At 39.5% G+C, this 23719-nt stretch overlaps 1 protein-coding gene and 1 pseudogene across 4 annotated transcripts in view; one reads left to right on the top strand and one right to left on the bottom strand.

Moving 5' to 3' along the window:
* Nucleotides 1-8244, bottom strand: part of KLHL13 (kelch like family member 13) — a 198236-nt gene extending 189992 nt beyond the window's left edge. For 2 of the 4 annotated variants that reach the window (XM_003931057.3, XM_003931053.3), the window contains exon 1: nt 7942-8244. The gene's annotated coding sequence lies outside the window, so the exon portion shown is untranslated. The remainder of the gene's footprint in view (nt 1-7941) is intronic. The other 2 variants (XM_074392108.1, XM_074392106.1) reach the window with 2 other exon arrangements.
* A 12501-nt stretch (nt 8245-20745) lies between these two features.
* LOC101031586 (tubulin beta-4B chain pseudogene) lies at nt 20746-22017 on the top strand (annotated as a pseudogene).
* Nucleotides 22018-23719: the final 1702 nt, after the last annotated feature.

Below are 23719 nucleotides of genomic sequence, written 5' to 3'. Positions count from 1 at the left end.
TGCTCTGCTGGCCTATTTTCAAAACCATCTCAAACTGTAGAAGCCTTTTATCAACCTCAAAGCACATAATCCTTGACAACTTTCTTCCAGTATTAACTATTTCAGTGGCCAGCAATTAACAAAGCAATTTGTATACTATGTTGCAATTGAAAGCAGCTTTAAAGTTAGCAAAAGTGAACTTCAAATCAATGAGAGGCAAGTGTGCACAGAACAGGGCAAAGCTTAGACACCATCAGCTGTGCTGATTTAAGTTAATGTGCTGCTTTAAGTTCGTGTTCCTTTTATTGTAGCCCACTGCAACCTCGAACTCCTGGGCTCAAGGGAGCCTCCCACCTAAACCTCCCGAGTTGCTGAGACAATAGGCACGTGCCTCCATGCCCAGCTAATTTTTTGTTTGTTCGTTTGTTTTTATAGAGACAGGGTCTTGCTTTATTGCCCAGGATGGTCTTGAACTCCAGGGCTCAAGCAATGCTCCTGCCTAGGCCTCCCAAAGTGTTGGGATTATAGGAGCGAGCCACTGCATCTGACCTAATGAACTCTAATCTGAAGATATCATTTCCTAGGCAGGTTCTTCATACATTCTTAGCCATTACCCACCAACATTAAAAACTCTGTAAGAACTCAACACATTTTTAGATTTAGACCATTAGACCAAGCGTAACCAATATGTAAATTGTGCAACAGAGAAAAAAACATTAATGCCCATTAACTTTTCCAAAGGTCATCATGGGAATTTATGGTTATGAAAAGGTTTGGGTGTTTGACTAAAAGAACATATTCAGGCAGTACAGCACCACCTCAGTGCATTCCAAAATGTCATCTCAGGGTTACCACAGCTGCCCTTGTAAGCAGAGACTTTCTCTGAAATATTGGGTTTTACCTCCAATTTTCTAGGAATATTGCATTCTAAGACAGAATGTATCTGAATTTGTTTAAAGATTTTTAAATAGCTACCAGTTAATGTTCTCTGAAACCTCTGTGTAAAGCAGATGATACAAGCTTCTTTATTTTGTGGCTCCTGGGTGCACTGCCTTATCACCACCCTGCTCACTCAGTACACATGCTCCACTTTGAAGGACCCAAAGCAATAGAAAGACCACTGGATAGAGATTCTATTTGTTTACACTAGCACAATGCTTGGAATCTAATAGGCACTTAATAAGTATTTGTTGAATGAATTGGCAGAATGGTTTCAAGGACTAGTTTGCAATTGCAAGAAAATTGCAGAAAAATCCCTTGAGACATATAATTACTGGCAACCTCACAAAAGCAAAGAAAAAAAATAAAATAAAACAGGCCATGTACAGTGGCTCACGCCTGTAATCCCAATACTTTGGGAGGCCAAGGCATGAGGATCACTTGAGACCAGGGGTTTAAGACCAGCCTGGGAAACATAGTGAGACCTCATCTCTACCAAACACAAAACCTTAAGAAAACATACCAATTGTATATTGGTAAAGAACAATAAAATTCATGTTGTTTTAGTTTAGTTGGAAAGGAAAAGGCTGTCAAGATGTTATATAAAGATAATACTGTTGGAGGGTGTGTTAGGATAATTAAAACCCAATTCATATCGCAGACACTAAGAAGAGTTTTCAGTTAACTCTTGTGTTTTCTTTTGTATGTTTTTAATGTTAATGATGTCAAGTTTACTTGGAAAATAAAGAACTGTAATGTATATTCATGTTTCCATGTGACCATCTAGGGCGCTGGGGCTAAGGAAGGTCAGGAATCATGTCTCATTTGTTTTCTACTTTCCTCTTGCTTGTAATACAGATTTCTATACATATTAGCAGTTCCATAAATGTTCAATGACTGCAAAAAATAAGTGTCTAATCATATTAAATAAGCTCTTAACTGAATATCCTCCCCCACCCGTGCCCCCAAAAAGACTCTCTTATGCTAAAGAAGCAGAGTTTGATTTAAATAACAACAGAAAAACAAAAAGTAACTGCTCTTAATGGTACCAGATGAGAGTACTAAAGGATGAGTCTTGGCTCATTTCAATTACATGACCTTGCCATATCTATTTTCCTACGATATGAGGACCATATAGCCAGTCCTCTATTCACAGAGTTGTTGCATGAATAAATCGGTACGTATTTACATGGTAACTATTATGACAAGCTATTGGGAAAGAGAAAGTAGTTTGTTTACCTCCCTAATCTCAACCACCCACAGCAACAACATACTATGTGAAAGGCCATGATTTAAGCACTTGATTGCAAAGTGTTCAATTTCATCTAAAATCGTTGGTGCCAGAGGTGCTTCTGAATTTAGAAACCAGACCTTTAGACAGGCAGAGACTTCATATACCATACATTATATAATACCCCATTAGGGTCTATAGTATTACGCCATAAAGTCATTCTACAGCAATACAAAGAAAGATTAACATTAAGTAGAATAGGCTGGGTGTGGTGGCTTATGCCTTAATCCCAGCATTTTAGGAGGCCAAGGAGAGGGATCACAAGGTCAAGAGATCGAGACCATCCTGGCCAACATGGTGAAATCCCGTCTCTACTAAAAATACAAAAACTAGCTGGGCATGGTGGTGCACACCTGTAATCCCAGCTACTCAGTAGGCTGAGGCTAGAGAATCATTTGAACCTGGGAGTCAGAGAGGCAGAGGTTGCAGTGAGCTGAGATCACTTCACTGCACTCCAGCCTGACGACACAGCAAAACTCTGTCTCAATTAAAAAAATAATAATAATAAGTAGAATAAAGACTATAACCTATTCCAGTTAAAGTCAGGTTTTGCCAGCACATGAGTTTTTGCATCTAAGTTACCAAATAAAATTTTTATGAGTTTTCAGAGCTTTTGAAATTTAAATGTTGCAAACAAATTGTGAGCCTAGGCTAGGGGCAGTGGCTCACACCTGCAATCCTAGCACTATGGGAGGCCAAGGCAGGTAAATCACCTGAGGTCAGGAATTTGAGACCAGCCTTGGCAACATGGCGAAACCCCATCTCTACTAAAAATACAAAAATTAGCTGGGCGTGGTGACACATACCTATAGTCCCAGCTACTCAAGAGGCTGAAGCAGGAGAATCGCTTGAACCTGGGAAGTGGAGATTGTGGTGAGCCGAGATTATGCCACTGTACTACAGCCTGGGTGACAGAGTGAGACTCTGTCTCAAAGAAAAAAAAAAAATTGTGGACCTAGCTAATTCATGTAATCTTTACAAGTACAGTAAGTGGTAAGTTCTATTATCCCTTTTTTATACATGAGATAACTAAGGTACAGGGAGGTTTATTAACTCACCCAATGTCCCACAACTATTAAGTCTCCTAGCTGGAATTGAAACCCAGGCAGCCTAGCTCCAGAGCTTGAGCTCTTAACAAGTATGCTCTACAAACTCTCTCAGAAACAACTTTAGAACACCAGACAAACACATGAAAAGTAAAATAGTATTAAATGATCTAATATCAAAAAAGTAATAGGAGAAACATCACAAGGCAGCATTTATTCATTATTCAATAAGTATTTATAGATGCATGCCATGTGCTAGGTGCTCAGAATAAATATACCAATGAGCAAACCAGATAAGGTCTAGGTCGCCTTCATGAAGCCAGAGGCAAGTGGGGAAATGGCTAGGCATCAAATAAGCATAATTATGACACAGCACAGCAAGTGTGTGACTGCTGTTCACCTTCAGAGGGGGAGGAGATCTAGTTCAGTGGGGAATAGTGTAATAGGACCTGAGATTTGATCTGTTCCTTAACTAATGTTGGGATTTGAAATGACAAAAAAGAAAGGCATGGCATTCATTTGACAAGCACCTATTGTGCACCTACTCTATGCCAGGAATAATGCTAAGCACAAAAGTTCCAAACTGGGGAAAATCAGTTTAAACCAACAGATATTTGTGAAAGAGAATAACAAGGACATATAGGAAAGTAGGCTGGGATCAAATTATGGAGGGTCCTCTCTTCAGTGCTCAGTCAAGGAGGAAGTTGACCCTTTAGGCACTGCTGAAGGTTAGTTTGCAGATTATTCCCCACAATATTAGGATTTACTCCCATGGAATGTCAATAATCATCTGCATTTGTTTTTGGGACCAACTAGAACTCAAAGCTGGATTGCTTTCAAGGAAGAGCTTAGGGCAATAAATTCATTTAAGCCTCAAGAAACACAGTGACCCTCAAGAAACACAGTAACCCTAATCTCTCAAGGAATAAAGGAATAAAAAACTTCAAAAATGTTGGAGAGGCAACAGCTAAAAGAAAATGGTAAGTCCTTCTTAAAATTCCAAAGGCCATTTCTAAAACCTAGGTTATTCCTTTATACACAAATAAAATTTCCAACCTTCTGAAGGTAACATATTTCCAAGAGAAAATAAGACATCATTCCTTGAAAACTAAATTCTGAAGTTGAACAACGATCTGATTTTCAATAAAGTTGATGACAACTTACCTTGTAGCACAGGTCACAATGTGACAGTGAAAAGTAAACTGCCTTTTAACATATTCACTTCAGTGTTGCCATTCCCCGACCCCTTACCTAAACAGAGTAGAGGAACTGAATTACATGTTTATTTAGCATACTAATCATATAGTTTTTTTTTATTCTCTGGTATTGATATAAATGACTGAGTGAGCAGACATTCCATTTATCCACTGAAAAACCTTTTTAAAAATTTCCCTGGATAATTTTTTAAGCCAATGATCTTCCCCAGAAAAGACTCTTCAGTGGTTTCCCATTGTTCTAAGAATCAAACCCAAATTCTTTCTCAGGACCTCCAAGTCCTATTTATCTGTTATTGGTCTGCTTCTAGGCTATCTAACATCCTCTTTAATCACTACCAACTCACTAGGATCCAGCCATACTGGCTTGCTTTCTGTTCCTCAAAAATGCCAAGTCTCTTTTTCCCCCCTTAAGGGCTTGGCTCTTACTCTTCTCTCTGCAAAAATGTTATCTGGGGAATGTTCTCCCAGATCCTGACAAGGTAGGCCTATTCTTTCTTCTCTTTCAGGTCTCTGCTCAATCATCTTCTCTGAGAGGTCTTTTCTGACTTCCCACACTAAAATAGGCCCTTCAGAGTTCTCTGTATCATATTCCCCTACTTATTTTCATTGCTCTTACTATAGTCTATAAGGATTTTCTTCATTTGTTTGCTTGTTTATTGTCTATATTCTCCGGTAGAATATAATCACTGTGATACTCCACAAGAGCAAAGATCATGCCTTAGAAGATTTATCATTATACCTAATACAGGGCTTTGGCAAACAAGTACCCAATAGATTTTGTATAATGAATTAGTAAATGAATGAATGATGCATAAAAAGCTGATATGAGTATCAGTAACTTGAGAAAGCCATTTTTCCAATTTTGAGGTATTTTCTCTAGGGCTATTCATTTCTCCAGAGTCTTTCCACATTTTCTGAAATAATTCCTGGAAATCTGTTGTATTACTTCATAGCAATAAAAATAGATCAGTTTCAACCAGCAGATTTAAGAAAAAAAAATATTTTCAAGAGGTTTTAGTGGTTTATCAAACATCAATAAAAATCAAACAATTTGAAAATTGGTCAGTCTCATTTCACTAATGCAAGTCAAATTACACGAAGAAACATAATTTAAAATGTAAATAACATGAGAAAGAAGATCATCCAATAAGTAAGTAGAGTTAACTTTAGTAACATCAGAAATATCCAGTCTGATAACCTCTAGGTGTACCAGATGGACTGTCAAACACGTATTAAATCATGTTGAAGATTCAGAGCAAAACGCTTATGGTTAACTCACATCCACTTTTATTCTTTTCCTGGCAAATACAAATAGTCTTACTATGCAATCACATTAGTGGCAATCTTAGCTTAGACTTAGTATCAATAATAATCACGAAAAGAAAATGGTATCAACTATTTTCCTTGAAACAGTTGTAAGTCTGTATGTCTTTTGAGAATGGTTTCTCAAGAAAATTACAGATTTAGAAAGGTGGGCCTATTAGAAAAGGTACGCTTTCCCCACTACATTCCATTTTTTAATAAACCTGAAGTAAACTCAGGAATTTACCAGAACAATTGGGAAATGACAAATCATCTGCAAGTTATCTAACTAAATTGATAAGCAATAGGCTTTACTTTTCTTGTGAAAACTACTTTCTTCAGAACATCAACTAAGCCTTATATAATAACATTACACTTTTTGAAGTGTGTTTATAAAAATGGCAGATTAAAAACATTGGACTTTTTAAGAATTGAAGCTCTATTTATCTGTTTTTTCAATGCATCGTTTGATGTTGCAACAGAAACTACTCTCATCTCACTGCCATAAGAAGTGCTACCAGGCAATGAAATTTAGCCATTATCATCATTCACAACTTGGTTTCTTCTGAGATTGCTGCCAATTAGCGCACACTGTGTCAACGGCAACACTTGGTCACACATCAGGCAAAAAACTCTTTTAACATTAAGTATAAGGATATTAATAAGAACTTGCAGTTAAGGGAGCTAATATTTTTAGATGTAAAATGATGTCACAAATGCTGAATTATTTCATTTTCCTCAGTTTTTAAATTTGAACACTAGGTACGGCCTATTTCCAGAAACACAGCTGCATATGTCAGCATGTGCTTGTTCAGTGGTATTTGCCTCCACTTTGTGCTTCTCCATTCAGTTTCCTTCACACACTAATTGCAGCATGGAAGTGAGCAAATGAACCTCAGCCTGGGAGCTAACACCATAACTACATAGGGAGAAAGTGATATTGCTAACAGTGAATAGACTTTTTTTTTTAAACTATGTTGTTTTGAAATATGCTGCTTTTGGAGGATTTATACAAATACAAGATCCACCATTAAGAAACTGTGGCTTCAGAAAAAAAAAAGCAGGTGCCTTCCAGAGACAGTTTTAAATCCCAGCGTTTCTTAGTCCCCATTCAGTGTGGTTAGTAACCAGCGTATGCTAACTTGAGTGACTTTATCCCAAACCACTAAAGTCCTCTGACTACTTTAAAACGATGAACATCCTAGTTTACAATTAGAGAAATGGAGCCAGGCATCACAAGTTCCACCAATCCTGTCTCTCAGGCCTGCTCAGCAGCCAGGGAAGAATCAGATTTAGGATCATGTACGAGATTGTGTACAAACATATATATATATATATATATATATATATATATATATATATATGTTACATGAAGAAACATATATATATATATATACACACACACAACACACACACACACACACACACACACACGCAGAGAGACAGAGAGAGAGAGGAGAAAGAAAGAGAGAGAGACATAGTTAACTGGCTATTGTTCTTGGGTTAAGTTAATGAAACCTAGAAAGAAACTTTAAAGTTCCCTAGTTGATATTTACTAAGGATATTTAGAGAAGGAATGATCTCATCACTTTCAGTAAACTGTAGCCTAGACTGCAAACCTCCAAGAAAATCATTAGTCAACTGTGATTTAAAAAAAAAAAAAAAAAAAAGTCAAGATATTCAGAGCTGAAGACGTTCAGAGTGAAGTTAAAGGCTTGGAGAAGAAGAGGAGTGTGTTCCTGAGTTGGAAGCTAGCAGAGCAGACTCTCAAGTTAGGAGATTCTGAAGGAGAGATGGATTAGGAGGCACAAAGCAGAAACTGTTAGAGGGCAAGAGACAGTGGGGCCGAGGCGGGCAGAGGGACCCCAGACTGTCAGGGCAGCGACAGCGAGGCCCAGAAAAGAAGATCTTGGAGAGATGACAAAGAAGCACAGGAAAACTAGGTTCTGGGGTCCTAGAAGAACCCAGGTGTCCGACGGAGCCAGAGAGACCGGGAGAAAGGGATGCGAAGGTGTAAGGATGAGGGCGCGCACCAGGACGCGGGAGAAAAAGAGGGTGGGCGGGCAAAACGAAGCTGGCTCCCTGCTCCTCTGCTCCTCTGCCCCTGGCACAGATCGCAACTCCTCGCCTCGCACCGCCGGGTCCGGACTTCAAGACCCTGCCTCACCTTGCTCGCCGCGTCCTGGCGTCCCGCCGCTCGTCCGCCGGGTGCTGCGCTCCGAGGGCCAAAGAAGGAGTCGCGCGATGCAGCCCAAGCTCCCTCCTGCTGCCAGGCACCAGCACCCGCACCTTCGCACCCTCTGCTCGCCCGGGCCACTTCACCCTGTCCTGTAGCAGGCGGAGAGCACGGACCCTAACCCGAATGCCGCTCCAATTATTTTCAAAAGTCCCCGTTCCAGGTTTCCCGGCAATAAGAGCTGAGCTACTGCGGCCGCAGCTGCAGCGCCTCCGCCTGACCTCACCAGGGTGTGGGGGGGCCGCTGAGGGAGGGGGGCGGGAACCCAGTTGGGGAGGGAGGGGGCAGTGAGGGGAGGGAGCGCGCGGGCGGGGGAAACATGGCGGCGGGGGTGGCCCCGGCGGCGCCTGCGCGGGAGGTAGGGTGGTGGAGAGCTGGGGCTAGGACAGTGTGTGGGGTCCTAACGGAACTCCCAGGCTGTAGCCAAAGCTGGACGAGGCTGGACCCTGAAGCTGAATGACCGCTAAGTGGCCCTCAAGGCTCCTAAACCAGGAGGCCCGGGTGTGAGCCCACATGACTTCTAGTGCCAGGAGGCAGAAAAAGTGAAAAGTGTCAAGTATCCAGGGAAAACAGTGCATCCGCCGGGTTAGCCACTTCAAGGAGGTCCACCCGTGCATTTTGCCAGCCGTGGCCTCGGCCTCCTCAGTCACCGCGGGGCTCGGGCAGAGGGTGTGCTCTGGAAGCGGTGCCACCTCACCTCAGTGGGGCCCACGTCTCAAAATAAGCCTGACCCAGGCTTTCACACAAATTTCACTCTTCCAGTGGGATAAGCGCTTCGTCCCTCCCTCTCCCTGCTGCAGTACGTAATATTAAGAAAGAGGAAGGATACAAACTACGAATAATAACAGTTTAACGTTTTACTGAGTGTCTGCTATGAACCAAGCAGTGAAGTATGAACTTACCTAACTCACAGCTACTCTGTAAGTTGCACACTATTATTTCCATTTTACAAGTCACAAAACTGAGGCATATAGTTAAGCAAGTTGCCTGAGGTTATATAAACAGTAAGTGGCGGAAGCGGGGACTCAAGATCCCAAGCGGTGTGATTCTGGCACCCAAACTATTAACCACTATGCAAACTGCATCCAAACTCCGGTGGGACTCCTCTTGTAAGTCCGAATCTTGATTCTGTTCCGTCAGCCTAGCCCCCAACAAAAACCCCAGTCAAGCCTGTTTTTCCCCTTGCTTGTCTTCTATTCATTCTTTGCCTTCTTAACGGTTACAGCCTGGGGCCACCTTCTTACACCTCTTCCTTTGCTCTTTCTACTTATGATTCCAGACTCCTCCTTGGGAAAATAAAGTGAGTTTGCTCTTAGCAACCAGTTTAATCATTGCTGAGCTTTTTTTTTTTTTTTCTTTGACTGTTTCTTCTTCTTCTTCTTCTTTTTCTTCTTCTTCTTCTTCTTGTTTCTTCTTGTTGTTTCTTCTTCTTCTTCTTAAGGAAGTGATGCGGTGAGTGTGGAATCTTTATGTTTTCTAGGATTAGGAGATATATTTCAAGCAATCAGTTTTAGCATGTATCAGAAACCTGGCACATAGGTTAAAAAAAAGTAAGTACAAACTGAGCTGGTGTACTCTGAAGTCACTGCTTTGTCCTGCCATAAAAAGGTTCAAGTGGGGTTACTTTATAATAAGCTTCTCCCACAGAAATGACAGTAAAAATGGGATACACCAGTGTGGGCCAAGCAGCCTTTATCCACACAAAGAGAAAACCCTCATAGCAAGGGTGTGCAGATGGGGGCAACTACAGAAGCTGCATTCGAACTGGCAATAACTTGCGCAGATTCTCAATTTAAAAAAAAAAAAAAAGATCTGGCAGCAAGATATTACAAATATATTTATCCAATAAAAATCCATTGCAGTTTGGGTTCAGGTGCTTTGTCTGAATACTTAATCTACTGGATAGAGCACTAGACTTGGAGTCAGAAGACAATTTATGTGCTATGTGACATTAAGTTAGTGCTCTGAAAGAAGTGTTTTCCCAAATTTCCAGTGGGAAGCAAAATAATACTGGTCTGATATGCCCCACAGCATTGTTTTGGGTTTCAAAAAAGATAACACATGGGAGAGGAAGTTGTACTTGGAGAAAAGGTCTTTAAAGAGGTAATTCTGTTAAAGTGATGTCTCTAAGATGGGCCCTAATCCAATATGACTGGTGTCCTTTATGAAGAGTTTAAGACTTAGGCATATATGCATACAGAGTAAAGTCCACGTGAGGATGCAGTGAGAAGGCAGCCACCTGCAAGCCAAGGAGGGGCTTCAGAAGAAAACAAACCTACCGACACCTTGATCTTCTTACAAGAAAATAAATTTCTGTTATTTAAGTTGCCCAGTCTATGGTGTTATACTTGGTTATGGCAGGTCTAGCAAACAAATACAATGGGAAGCATTTCAAATGCCAGCTACAGTATCTGCTGACTTAGTAATTGTTCATTGCTTAAAAACATACACATTTATTATCTGTTTCCATGTGTCAGGAGTCCAGGTATGGTTTAGCTGGGTGCACTGCTCAGGGTCTCACAGGACTGCAATCAAGCTTTTGTCTGGGCTGTGTTCTTATGTGGAGTTCAGAATCTTCTTCCAAACTCATTCAGGTTGTTGGCCAAATTCAGTTCCTTGCAGTTACAGAATTAAGGCCTGTAGCACCTACAGGCTCTAGAGGCAGCCCCTTTCCACTAGCAGTTGGCAACATGGTTGTTCTGCTTAGCCAAGGCCAACAGGAAAACTTCTTTCTCCTCAGGAGGGGTACAGTGCCTCTTCCAAGGTCTTTTACCAGGTGAAGTCAGGCCCACCCAAGATTATCACTCTTTTGATTAACTCAAAAATTAACTGTGTACCTTGATTACATCTGTAAAATCTCTTCACCTTTGCCACATAATGTAACCTAATCACAGAGTGATCGCCCAGCATATTCACAGGTCCCAACCATACACCTAAGCGGAGAATGTATAAAAGAAGACAAGAATCTTAGGGCCATCTTAGAATTATGCCTACCATACCCCAAAGATTTGACAGCACCAATTAATTATACGATTATAACAATTAACTAAGAGACTATACAGGCAGATGTGGGCATACACATAACATAGACACACACACACACACACACACACACACACACACACACACACACACACACACAGAGCACAGAGCTGGTAGCTGATCCCTAATCAGTCTAAAAGCATTTGCAAGCTTTCTGTGTGCCTAATGTGAAACTAAAATATTTCAACTGCATTAACTCTGATTAAATAACAAATTGAAAACTATTAAGATACATTTTGTCTCTCTGGTAAATTTGCGTTTCTTCAAAACACTCATCTCATCAATTATAGAATGAAACCACTATCTATTCAAAAAACAAAAAAAACTCTTACAGGGCTTTGGGTAGCATACAAAGAAGTGTCTTGGTTTAGAAGCTAGAGATAAATCTGACTAAACATGTGCAAGACCTGTCCTGAAAACTTCAGGCTTAAATAAATGTAGAGATATACTGTATTCACAGGGCAGAAAAATTGATATCATTAAGATGTCAACTCATTCCTGACTGATCTATAGTTACAGGAAAACCCTGATCAAAGTCCTACCTGGCTTTTTCTGTAGAAACTGACAAGCTGATCCTAAACTTCATATGGAAATGTAAAAAAACTAAAATAGCCAAAACAACTTTTAAAAAGAACATTAAGGGGAAACTACTACCTAATTTCAATTTTTACTGTAAGGTAACAATATTCAAGACAGTGTAGTATTAATAAATGAAACAGAATACAGTTCATAAACAGACCCACAACATATATGGGCAAGTGATTTTCAAAAAATATTCAAAAGCAATTCAGCTTTTTGAGGAACCTCCATACTTCTTTCCATAGCGAGTACACCAATTCACGTTGCCACCAACATTCTCCACATCCACATCAATATCTGTTTTCATTCATCCTTTTGATAGTAGCCATTCTAACAGCTGTGAGATGATCTTTCCCATCTGCATTTCCCTGATGATTAGAGATTTTTAACATTTTAAAATATATTTGTTGGCAATTTGTATCTCTTCTTTTGAGAAATGTCTGTTCAGATCATTTTCCCATCTCAGGGTATACATTCAAAGGAACTGAAATCAGTATGTTAAAGAGATGTCTGCACTCCAGTGTTTATTTCAGCATTATTCATAGTAGCCAAAACGTGGAAGCAATCTAAGGATCCATCAATGAATGAATGGATTTTTAAAATGTAGTATATATACACAATGGGATGCTATACAACCTTAAAGACATAAATTCTGTCATTTCCATCCATGACAACATGAAAGAAACTGGAGTACATTTTGCTAAGTGAAATTAAATAGACATAGACACTAGTGTATGAACTCACTTATATGTGGAATCTAAAATAGTGAATCTCATAGAAACAGAAAGTAGAAAGGTGGGTATCAGAGGCAGGGAAAGGTGGAGGAAGCATGAGGAAAGTGAAGATGTTGATCAAAGGGTCCAAAGTTTCAGTTAGACTGGAGAATAAGTTTTAGTGACCTATTGCTCTGCATGGTGACCACAGTTAACAGTGTATATTTCAAAATTGCTAAAATATGTTTTTAAAATTCTCACCACAAAAAAGGCAAGTTGATGAAGTGATAGATATGTTACCTATTCTTTATTAAATATTTTCTATAATGTATACATAGACCAAAACATCACATTGTATACCATAAATATACACAATTATTATTTGTCATTTAAAAAAATAAAGGCAATTCAGCGAAGAAAGGATAGCTTTCTTCAACAATGGTGCTGGAACAACTGGTCATCCATGTGAACTAAGATCCATATCTAATACCGTATACAAAAATTAACTCAAAATGTATCATAGACCTAAATGTAAAATCTGGAACTATAAAATTTCCAGAGCTCTGGTAAAAACCTTTGTGACCCTGGGTTAAACCAAGATTTTTTAGATAAAACACCAAAAGCATGATCCACAAAAAAGATAAACTAAAAGTTGAACTTTATAAAAATTGAAAAGAAACAACTCTTCTATAAAAGACACTATTGATAGAATGAAAAAGAAACTAGAGAGTGGTAGAAAATATGCAAAAATCATATCTAATGTTAAAAGACTTGCATACAGAATAAAGAAACTTCAAATCTCAGTAACAAGAAAACAAAAAATTAAAAAAAAAAAAAAAAAAAAAAAAACAGGTAAACGATTTGAACAGATACCACCAAGGAAGCTATATCAAAGCAGCATGGCATACAAGCACATGAAAAGATTCTCAATATCATTAGTCATTAGGGAAATGCAAATCAAAGCCACGATGAGATAACACTACAACTTATTAGAATAGCTAGCACTAAAAAGAATCATTATAATAAGTTTTTGCAAGGAACTACAACTCTAATACGCTGTTACTGTGAAAGAAAAATGGTGCACCCATTTTGAAAAACAATTTGGCGGTCTCTTAAAAAGTTAAACACACACCTACCATGTGATCCAGCTATTCCACTCCTAGGTATTTACCCAAGAGAAATGAATGCATATGTCTATACAAAGACTTATACATTAATATTCACAGCAGATATATTAGTTTATTAACTAAAAAAGGAAACAACACAAAAGTCCATCAACAAGTGAAGTGATAAACTGGTACCTCCATACACTGGAGTACTATCCAGCCATAAAAAGTAATGAATGTACTACAATATGATATGCATAACAATCTGGATGAATCTCAAAATAACTATTCCAAGTGAAAGATGCCACACAAAAGAGTAGGTACTGCATCATTCCATTTATATAAAATCTATGAAATGAAAATGAATCTGTAGCGGTAGAATACAGATCAGTGTTTGCCTGCGGATGAGATTGGAAGGAGGGCAGAAAGGACAATTGGGTACAAGGGAACGTTTAGGGATGATTAAGTATGTTCCTTATTGCTTTTATGGTAATGTTTTCACAAAACATGTTAATATTTATCAAATTGTTCTCTTTAAATATTCTCAGTTTACTGCATGTCAGTGATACCTCAATAAAGCTGTTAAAATTAGTCATGTGCCTTGACAAAATGCAGTATCTCTAGTTTACTCTCTTTTTGTGAACAAGAATACAAAGACAGGAATACAGTCAAGGCTCAAGAATGGTCTGGAATCAGGGACGAGAGTGCTGGCAGGACTATCTCTATCTCATTTCTGCACAGTACCAGGAAATCTTCATCATTATTCTCTTTTATCACAGATGGGAATTTTATGCTTTTCAGGCTGCATGGTAGGACTCAGTTGGTTTTTATCATCCCTGGGTTTTATCTCCTCTATTCCACAGACCAGATAGACTGAGGCTGAAATCATTGAATCCTAACTCTATATTCCACTGGAGGTCCTCTGATTGGCCCTTTTGGTATCAGGTACCCAATTCTGGACCGATGAACTAATCTCTGGCCTAGATTGAATCTAAACTAGATGGGGAAAGGCTTAGCCTAGCTGTTAAGAATTTGGGAAAATAAGACATGGCAGCTCACACCTATAATCCCAGCTAGCAGGGAAGCTGAGGCAGGAGGATCACTTGAGGCTAGGAATTGGAAACCAGCCTGAGGAACACAGACGCTCACAGTAATAATAATAATAATAATAATAATAATAACTTGAGGATATAGTGGTCATGACTTCAAGTCAGTATTGAGGCTTCAGTTAGCTCCAAGAAGGCTTTTGTTATTTGCAACCAAAAGAGTTCTAACAAAATCACCTAGCATTTGTAATGGAGATACCAGGTAAAATCTAGAGACACCAAGTAAGCAACCACAATTTCTAAGGTCTCACTAAAGGATCTCCTGAGGCCTCCTCTTGCTATAAAAATGTATTTCATGGCTCTCATTGTAAACTCAAATTCTACCATTATTAGCATACATAGCAGGGGCATCCAAAAATTTAAGAGAAGAGACGCCTCTTATCTTCTACTTTCACCCTACCACATAGTTTTTCCACCCATGCTCTGAAGTTAGGACCATTGAATAGAGAATAATGGGAAAGAATAGAGCCCCAAATGTCAGCTTTTAATCAAATCGAACAAAGGATATATCATTCTCACTATAAGTAACTACACTGTTGTAAGTAGCAAGAAATCTAAGATGCCACCTAATACAAGAGGGGTTATTGCTCCCCTCATACAACGCCTTATGAACACAGAAAATGACATGGAAGATGTTGGAGTTCAGAGGATTTTATTATTTTTAGAGAAAGGATCTCCCTATGTCACTGAGGCTGGAGGGCTGTGGCATAATAAGAATGCATTGTAAGCTGGGCACGCTCATCCCAACACTTTGGGAGGCCGAGACGGGCAGATCACTTGAGGTCAGGAGTTTGAGACGAGTCTGGCCAGTGTGGTGAAATCCTGTCTCTACTAAAAATACAAAAATTAGCCAGGCATGGTGGTGCGTGCCTGTAATCCCGGTTACTTGGGAGGCTGAGGCAGGAGAATCACTTAAACCCGGGAGGCAGAGATTGCAGTAAGTCAAGATTACACCACTGCACTCCAGCCTGGGCAACAGAGTGAAACTCTGTCTCAAAAATAAATAAATAAATAAATAAACAAACAAATAAATAAATAAATAAATAAATCATAACCTCGAACTTCTGGCCTCAAGTGGCCCTCCTCCTCAGCCTCCTGAGTAGAGAAAATGCCATTTTATTGTCCTTACATTAGAGATTTTGCTAAATACCACTCATAAATTACAGTGGCTTCATATTGTACCAAATATTCTATAGAAAAAGATGAAAATTGTAAAGGGTTGTGGCCAGTCAGAAGAGAAAAAGGTAGCAAGAGCTGCTTACTGAGTATATCAAGTTTAGAACTGAAAACATTTTTAAAATAAAACAATACTTTGTATACATTTGTGGAGATTTGGAACCACAGAATGGTTTTAAGGAAAAAAACCAATTACACTACTTTCAAATATAGAGAAAAATGCAAATTAGATTGGCTAAGAGTGCATAGAAACCCTTAATAGACGTGCTATATTAATCAGAAAGATAATCAGCCAAGTAAGGTATCCAAGTCTTCTCACATATTGTTTAAGGACAGTATTCCCCAGCCCTCTTTTCCTAGACAACTTCTACAAGTCTTCAAGTCTCAGCTTCTGCTTTTCTCCAGACCTTTCCTGATACCTTAGACTAGAATAGGTATTTCTGTAATACTCCCAAAGCACCTTGTACTTCTCAAATCATAACGTCATCCTGTTAATGTAAACCATTATTTATCTTCTTGCTAGAATGTAAGCCCCATGAAGACCAGGTCTGTCTTATTCTGTTACTGAATCCCAGTATCTGAAATAAAGCCTGTCACATTGAGACTGCACAAATAAATATTATTGACTTAATTTATTAGCTCAAATCACTAAAGAATTATGTTGTATGATGGACTAACTATATTAGCATATGAACTATACCTAAAAGAGGACATCAACAGTATTTATTCTTCTAAGTTCTTTATACACTCCTGATACAACTTGTCTATAATGCTGATGTTCTTGGCAATGCTTTTATTTTTCCACAGATAGGGCAAAATCTCAGTTTCCATCTAAATATTCTCAGATTCTCAACTAGCAAAGTACAAATTAATGAAGCTGTACTGCATTCTGATTAGATTGTGCTTGAAGCTTCTTAACAAACACTTCATTTCAGCGATTAAAAAGTTTCAGAATGTGATGTGTCTACTCAACATGAATGACTTTACACAACTCTTTGATTCAGACACTATGTACTGTAGCTGCCTAAATACAGAATTTTGGTATAAATCCTACATTCATACATTCAAGAAACAGGAAATTACATTTCAATGGCATTTGTAATTTATTGGCACTTTTAGTAATTTTTTTACAACTGTTTCCCTACATTATAAATTACGTCCAGCCAGAGGCTGCTCTTTAAGTATCCACACTCATCTTGCCCAGTGTCAACACTTTGCTAATTAGAACTGTAGCTTCATTTGTGTGTCAGAAAGGTCCTGAACTCTTCCAGGCCTCCCATCTCACTCCTCACCCCAACCTGCTCACCAACCAGTACTTGTCGTTCTTGGGTTTGACATCTACTGATATTTCCCTGATTATTCTTAACGGGAATAATGAGTTGAGTTTATTATTTATTGAGTGCTATGATATGACAGATACTGTACTCAGCTGTTTAAAAATATTATCTCATTTAGTCCTTGAAACAATCCAGTGAGGTCAATGCTGTTAATGCTCCCGCTTCACAGAGGTGAGATCCAAAGCACAGGAAGTCACAGAACTTCCTTAAGCTTTCACAAGTATTAAGAGACAGAGATGGGCTTCAATCCTGGGCAGGGCAGCTCCAGAGCCTATGCTATATTTTTGTGAAAATGTTAGTATATTGGTGCCACTCAAGACAGGGCTTCCCCTCACCGCCCACCTTGCTCTGGCCTTCTCAGTGAAACAAGAGAAATTTAAAAAATGATACTACTTTTATCCCAGATACTTGGGTATAAACATAGCCAAAAGGAAAACCTATTTTTTTTTCAGTTTAAGTTTCATCATCGTTCCTATTCCTAATCTCTACCTACACTCTATGTATTTGAAAATCACTATGGAAGAGTCTCTTTACAACATGAAAGTTACATGTAAAATATCAATTTATTCCCACATTTCTTGTTACTGACAGCTTTTTTCCATGTTCAACTTTAATATTTAAAAACTGAGGCCAGGAACAGTGGTTCACACCCCTAATCCCAGCATTTTGGGAGGCCTAGGTGGATGGATCACTGGAGGCCAGGAGTTTGAGACCAGTTTGATCGACATGGTGAAACCCCGTCTCTATTAAAAATACAAAATTTAGACAGGCATTGTGGAGGGTGCCTGTAGTCCCAGGCACTCAGGAGGCTAAGGCAGAAGAATTGCTTCAACTCAGGAGGCAGAGACTGTAGTGAGCCAAGATTGTGCCACTGCACTCCAGTCTGGGCAACAAAGCAAGACACTGTCTAAAAAATAAAAATAAAAACCAAGTTGTGCCAGGCATGGTGGCACATGTCTGCAATCCCAGCTACTCAGGAGGATGACATGGGAGGATTGCTTGAGCCCTAACGTTCGGATCCAGCTTGGGCCACATAGCAAGACCTAGTCTATACTAAAAACAAAAAACAAAAATAGGCCGACATGGTGGTGTGCCCCTGTAGTCACAGCTACTTGGGAGGCTGAGATAGGAGGATCATTTGATCATTTTCCCTCCAACCTGGGCAAATGAGTGAGACCTTAACTCCAGGTAAATTTATAGATACAAAAATAGGTAGATAGATAGATATTTAATAGATAGATTTTAATTTTAAAAAATAAAGTCAATTTTTAAAAATTATATGAATAAAAAGTATTAATTTTTTGAGTTGGAAAGAACTTCAAAGATGATCTAACCTCTTCATCTTATAGGTGAAAAATCTCTGGATCAAGACTCAGTATGCCAGGCCTTGAGTTACTTAAGCAGTGAATTCTGCAAATATTTATTGAGTACCAACTATGTATTGTAGATGGTGCAGAAGAGACAAAGTTATGCCTTTAAAAAGCTTATATCCTAGTAGGGAAAGATAATAATCAAGAAATACTATAACATGATAATTTCAGGTAGTGATAACTGTCATAAGAAATAAAACAAGGAAATAGTTCTTAGTAAGTGGGTAGTATACATAGTGAGTGATCTGGGATGGGAGAAACTAATTCTGAAGGGGTGGTCAAAAAAAACTGCTTTTAAGAAGTAAAATTTACACTGAGCCCTGAATGTTGAGAGGAAGTTATCCAAGCAAAGATCCGAGGGAAAATCGTTTCAGAGAAGGAAGGGCAAATGAAAAGCCCTGAGGTGGAAATGAATTCAATGAATTGAAAGAATAAAAAACAGCTATTATAGCTGAAGAATGATAAATTACGGGCAGAGAGGTAGAGCATCATGTCATAAAGGTCGATCGAAACAAAATCATTTAGGATCTGTGAACCATATCAGAAGATTTTGATGTTATTCTAATTGCAATAAGAAACTACAGAAAGGTTGGGTGTGGTGTTTCACACCTGTAGTCCCGGCAACTTGAGAGGCCGAGGCAAGCAGATCACTTGAGGCCAGGAGTTAGAGACCAGCCTAGGCAATATGGTGAAACCCCGTCTCTACTAAAAACACAAAAAATAGCCAGGCTGGTGGTGCTCGCCTGTAATCCCAGCTACTTGGGAGGCTGAGGCAGCAGCATCGCTTGAACCCGGGAGGTGGGGGCTGCAGTAAGTGGATATTGCACAACTACATTCCAGCCTAGGCAACAGAGCAAAGACTCTATCTCAAAAACAAAACAAAAAAAAAAAAAAAAAGAAAAAGAAAAAAAGAAACCATAGAAAGATTTGGAGCAAGGCAATGATCTGTCTCAGTATTTTAAATGACTAAGTGATGCTAGAATCTTAAGTCTGAGAACAACAATAGTTATATTTATCACTAGTTTTCATTTGTTTACAGAATTGACCAGTTATGAGTTGATTTTATTATCAGTGTTTTGAGAAAACAATACAAATTTTTAGAAATTATAGCAATTACTGTTATAATAATGTTCCCATTGAATGGTACCTCTCGGTATTCATTGCCTTTATGTAGTCAGTCCCTTAACACAGACGCTGAGCTTGGCCTCCCACAGTGACTGTGTAACTTGCTTTGCCCAATGTGACATGAGTAAACACATCATAAGCAGAGGCTTGAAAAGCACTTAGGCATTGGAGCTTGCTCTCCCTCACTGCTAGTGGAATGCACCAACTCTATGAAGAAGCTCAAACTAGCCTGTTGGACTATGAGTAATAGTTAGCCCAGTTACCTCCACCACCCCTGCTGATAGCCAGCCAACTATTACCAGGCATATGAATAAGCCCATCTACAGAAGTAAACCTGTAAAATGATATACCAAAACATCAGCAATACAATTTTTCAAACCATTCCTAATTTATGAATATTAATCTTGTAAAGGTATCCAAATACAATTACTATACATAAACTTCATTCCAAAAGGATGCATCTGTATTAGTTTAGTGGTTATTTCTAGGAAGGGTCTTGTAAATCTATCTTTTATTTTATTTATTTATTTATTTATTTATTTATTTATTTATTTATTGAAACTGAGTTTCGATCTTGTTGCCCAGGCTGGATGGCGCAATCTTGGCTCACCGCAACTCCACCTCCTGGGTTCAACTGATTCTCCTGCCTCAGCCTCCTGAGTAGCTGAGATTACAGGCACCTGCCACCACAACCAGCTAATTTTTTGTTGTTGTTGTTTAGTAGAGACGGGGTTTCTCTGTGTTGGTCAGGCTGGTCTCAAACTCCCAACCTCAGGTGTTATGACTGCCTCAGCCTCCCAAAGTGCTGGGACTCTGTTTCTTTAATTCAATTTTAAAATAATTAATAGTTTCACAAATTTCAATCTAAAAAATTATAAGATGATATCTAGTTAAAAAGTTCTCCTATCTAGCTAAAAATCAGTTAACTAGAGGACTCTGTGCACCTGTTTCTCTACTTCCACCTGTGTCCCCACTGCCCTCACCGCCACCGTCACGAGGGAGATTGTGCAACTGCAAGCCAGGCAGTGCGCAACCAGTTCTGAGAGGTGATCAGTGATGAGCACGCCATCGACCCCACGGGCACCTGCCACAGGGACAGCAACCTGCAGCTGGAATGCATCAATGTGTACTACAACGAGGCCACTAGGGACAAGTACATGCCCCGTGCAGTGCTCGTGGATCTGAAACCTGGCACCATGGACTCCGTGTGCTCCAGGACCTTTGGGCAGATCTTCTGGCTGGACAATTTCATCTTCGGTCAGAGTAGTGCTGGGAACAACTGGGCCAAGGGGCACTACACAGAAGGCACGGAGCTGGTAGAGTCAGTGCTGGACGTTGTGAGGAAGGAGGCTGAGATCTGTAATCTGCTTGCAGGGTTTCCAGTTGACCCACTCCCTGCGTGGGAGGACTGGGTCTAGGATGGGTACCCTTCTCATCAACAAGATCTGGGAGGAGTACCCAGACAGGATCATGAACACGTTCAGTGTGGTACCCTCACCCAAGGTGTCAGACACCACCATCTCAGTCTACCAGCTTGTGGAAAACACATACAAGACCTACTGCATTGATAATGAAGCTCTTATGACATCTGCTTCAGAACCCTAAAGCTGACCATGCCTACCTACTGTGATTCCAACCACCTGGTGTCTGCCACCATGAGTGGGGTCACTACCTGCCTGCACTTCCCAGGACAGCTCAATGCTGACCTGTGGAAGTTGGCTGTGAACATGTTCCCGTTCCCCAGCTTGCACTTCTTCATACCTGGCTTTGCCCCACTGACCAGCCAGGGTGGCCAGCAGTACCAGGCACTGACAGTGCCTGAGCTCACCCAGCAGATGTTTGCTGACAAGAACATGATGGCTGCCTGCAACTCCCACCATGGCTGCTACCTGATGGTGGCTGCTGTGTTCAGGGTCTGCATGTCCATGAGGGAGGTGGACAGGCAAATGCTTAATGTCCAAAACAAGAACGGCAGCTACTTTATTGAGTGGATGCCCAGCAATGTGAAAAGGGCTGTCTGTAACATCCCTCACCAGGGGCTAAAAATGTCTGCCACCTTCATGGGCAACAGCCAGGCCATCCAGGAGCTGTTCAAGCACATCTTGGAACAGTTCACGGTCATGTTCTGGCACCAGGCCTTCCTGCACTGGTACATGGGCAAGGGCATGGATGAGGTGGAGTTCACCAAGACTGAAAGCAATATGAATGGCCTGGTGTCTGAATACCAGCAGTACCAGGACCCCACAGCCAAGGAGAAGGGAGAGTTTGAGGAGGTGGCCAAGGGAGAGGTGGCCTCAGGCCTCCATTCACTGGGGAAAGCAGGGAATCAATGTGAACTCTTTATTCACTCCCAGCCTGTCCTGTGGCCTGTCCCACTGTGTGTGCACTTGCTGTTTTCCCTGTCCACATCCCATGCTATACAGACACCACCATTAAAGCCTTTTCACAGTTAAAAAAAAAAATCAGTTAACTAGTTATCTAGTTAAAAATTTCTGTCCTATCCACCTAGAATGACCCTCCTACATAACTATTATTATTTACTTTTCAGGTATTATTTCAGAATTTATATTTTTTACTTGAGAGCTAAATCAGCAAAACTATATTTTTATGGTTTTTAAAGTAGTGAATGGGGCAAAATGGGGACGACATGATGGCATTTGTTGAAAGAGAACAACTTCTGCATAGCATGTTTGCTACTGGATTTTATTAAGTAACTAAAGAAGTATTTATTAAGTCCCTTCTCAAGCGTGATTCTAGGTGCTGGCTATAAATGTATTCCATATAAGAACATTATCAATATACTATCGTGAAATCAAAATTAGGTTGTAATGGATAATTTTAATTTCACACGTAATAAAACATTAACTTTTATAAATGCAATATTCTCTTATCAAGAAATCCAAATTTTCTACTGAACATGTTAAAGGAAATTGAACATTTAGAAAACAACTGATCAAATACAAACAGCTGGAAAGAGTAAATGAGAAGTTAAAGAAAAGAAAACACAGGAAACTTGAGAAAATAGCTTTAGGAATGTCCATAGTCATTAGCTTTCAGCCACCAGGAAGATATCCAACCAAAACTAAGATTTAAATGCCTACAGGGAAAAAGGAGTTTCAATATTTAGCAGTTTAGTTACTAAAAGAGTATCTGACCTAAATTCACAGTAGAGTTGCTCATATTTTAGGTTACCTCATACTAATCCATTTCTCAATCTTATAACTACATTAGTGATATGATGGACACAAAAACATTTTAAAACAAAGACCACACAGGAACTTTAATATTAATCTGTATTAGGCTAACAAATTAAATAATGTATGTCCTGATAGAAATCACAATGCAAAGCAACTACATAACATTATGCTGCATGCAGTGCCAGAAATAAGGCTTGGCCAATCATGAGAGATTACCACTTGCATTTATGTATCCATGTATTCCCCTCCTGGTCAAGTGAAAGAATTTTCACAAGTGAAATCAGTTCAAATACGTCCACAATGTTTTTAAATATCCTTCAGAGTTCAGCATTTCATTGTCAAGTGAAAACTTTTCCACCCATTTTTGTGAATATGCTCAAGTTTTCTTTTCTTTTTTGATAGAATTGCAAGGAGAAATATGGTCAAATTTTGATATCAAAAGAAAGCAGGTTTTTAAAGTAGATTTTTTTAAATGTATTCCATATGAAGTTTCCCAGCTCTGCTACTTTCTTCTATTATTCTTGTAGAAGCAGATTGTGGGGAGGTAGAGATACTATTAATGGAATAGTTTGGAAGGAACACAACACAAACAAGCGATGCCCTTCAATGAAGTGGAATTCAGGTAAACTTTATATTATACAATTGTATTAGTCAGGGTTCTCCAGAGAAATGCAACCAATAGGGGAAATTGTGGTGTGTGTGTGTGTGTGTGTGTGTGTGTGTGTGTGTGTGTGTGCATGCGCATGTATAAATATGTACACAGATTTATACATATACATATAAATGAAGACCCAAGAAAGAGTTGCTATTGAGGCTCCAGAGGAAGGCAGTCTGCTGGCAGAGTCCCTCCATCTTGGGGGAGGATGGTAGTCAATCTTTGCTTTAGTAAGGTCTGCAGGTCAGGTCATATAAGCCGGACTTCAGGGCAAGGACTGAACCTCAAATTGAGAAACTGGAA

Source organism: Saimiri boliviensis, chromosome X, assembly GCF_048565385.1.
Source record: "Saimiri boliviensis isolate mSaiBol1 chromosome X, mSaiBol1.pri, whole genome shotgun sequence".
Classification (NCBI taxonomy): Eukaryota; Metazoa; Chordata; class Mammalia; order Primates; family Cebidae; genus Saimiri; species Saimiri boliviensis.
Note: the sequence above shows the minus strand (reverse complement) of the source record. Positions and strands in the feature narration are given on the sequence as shown.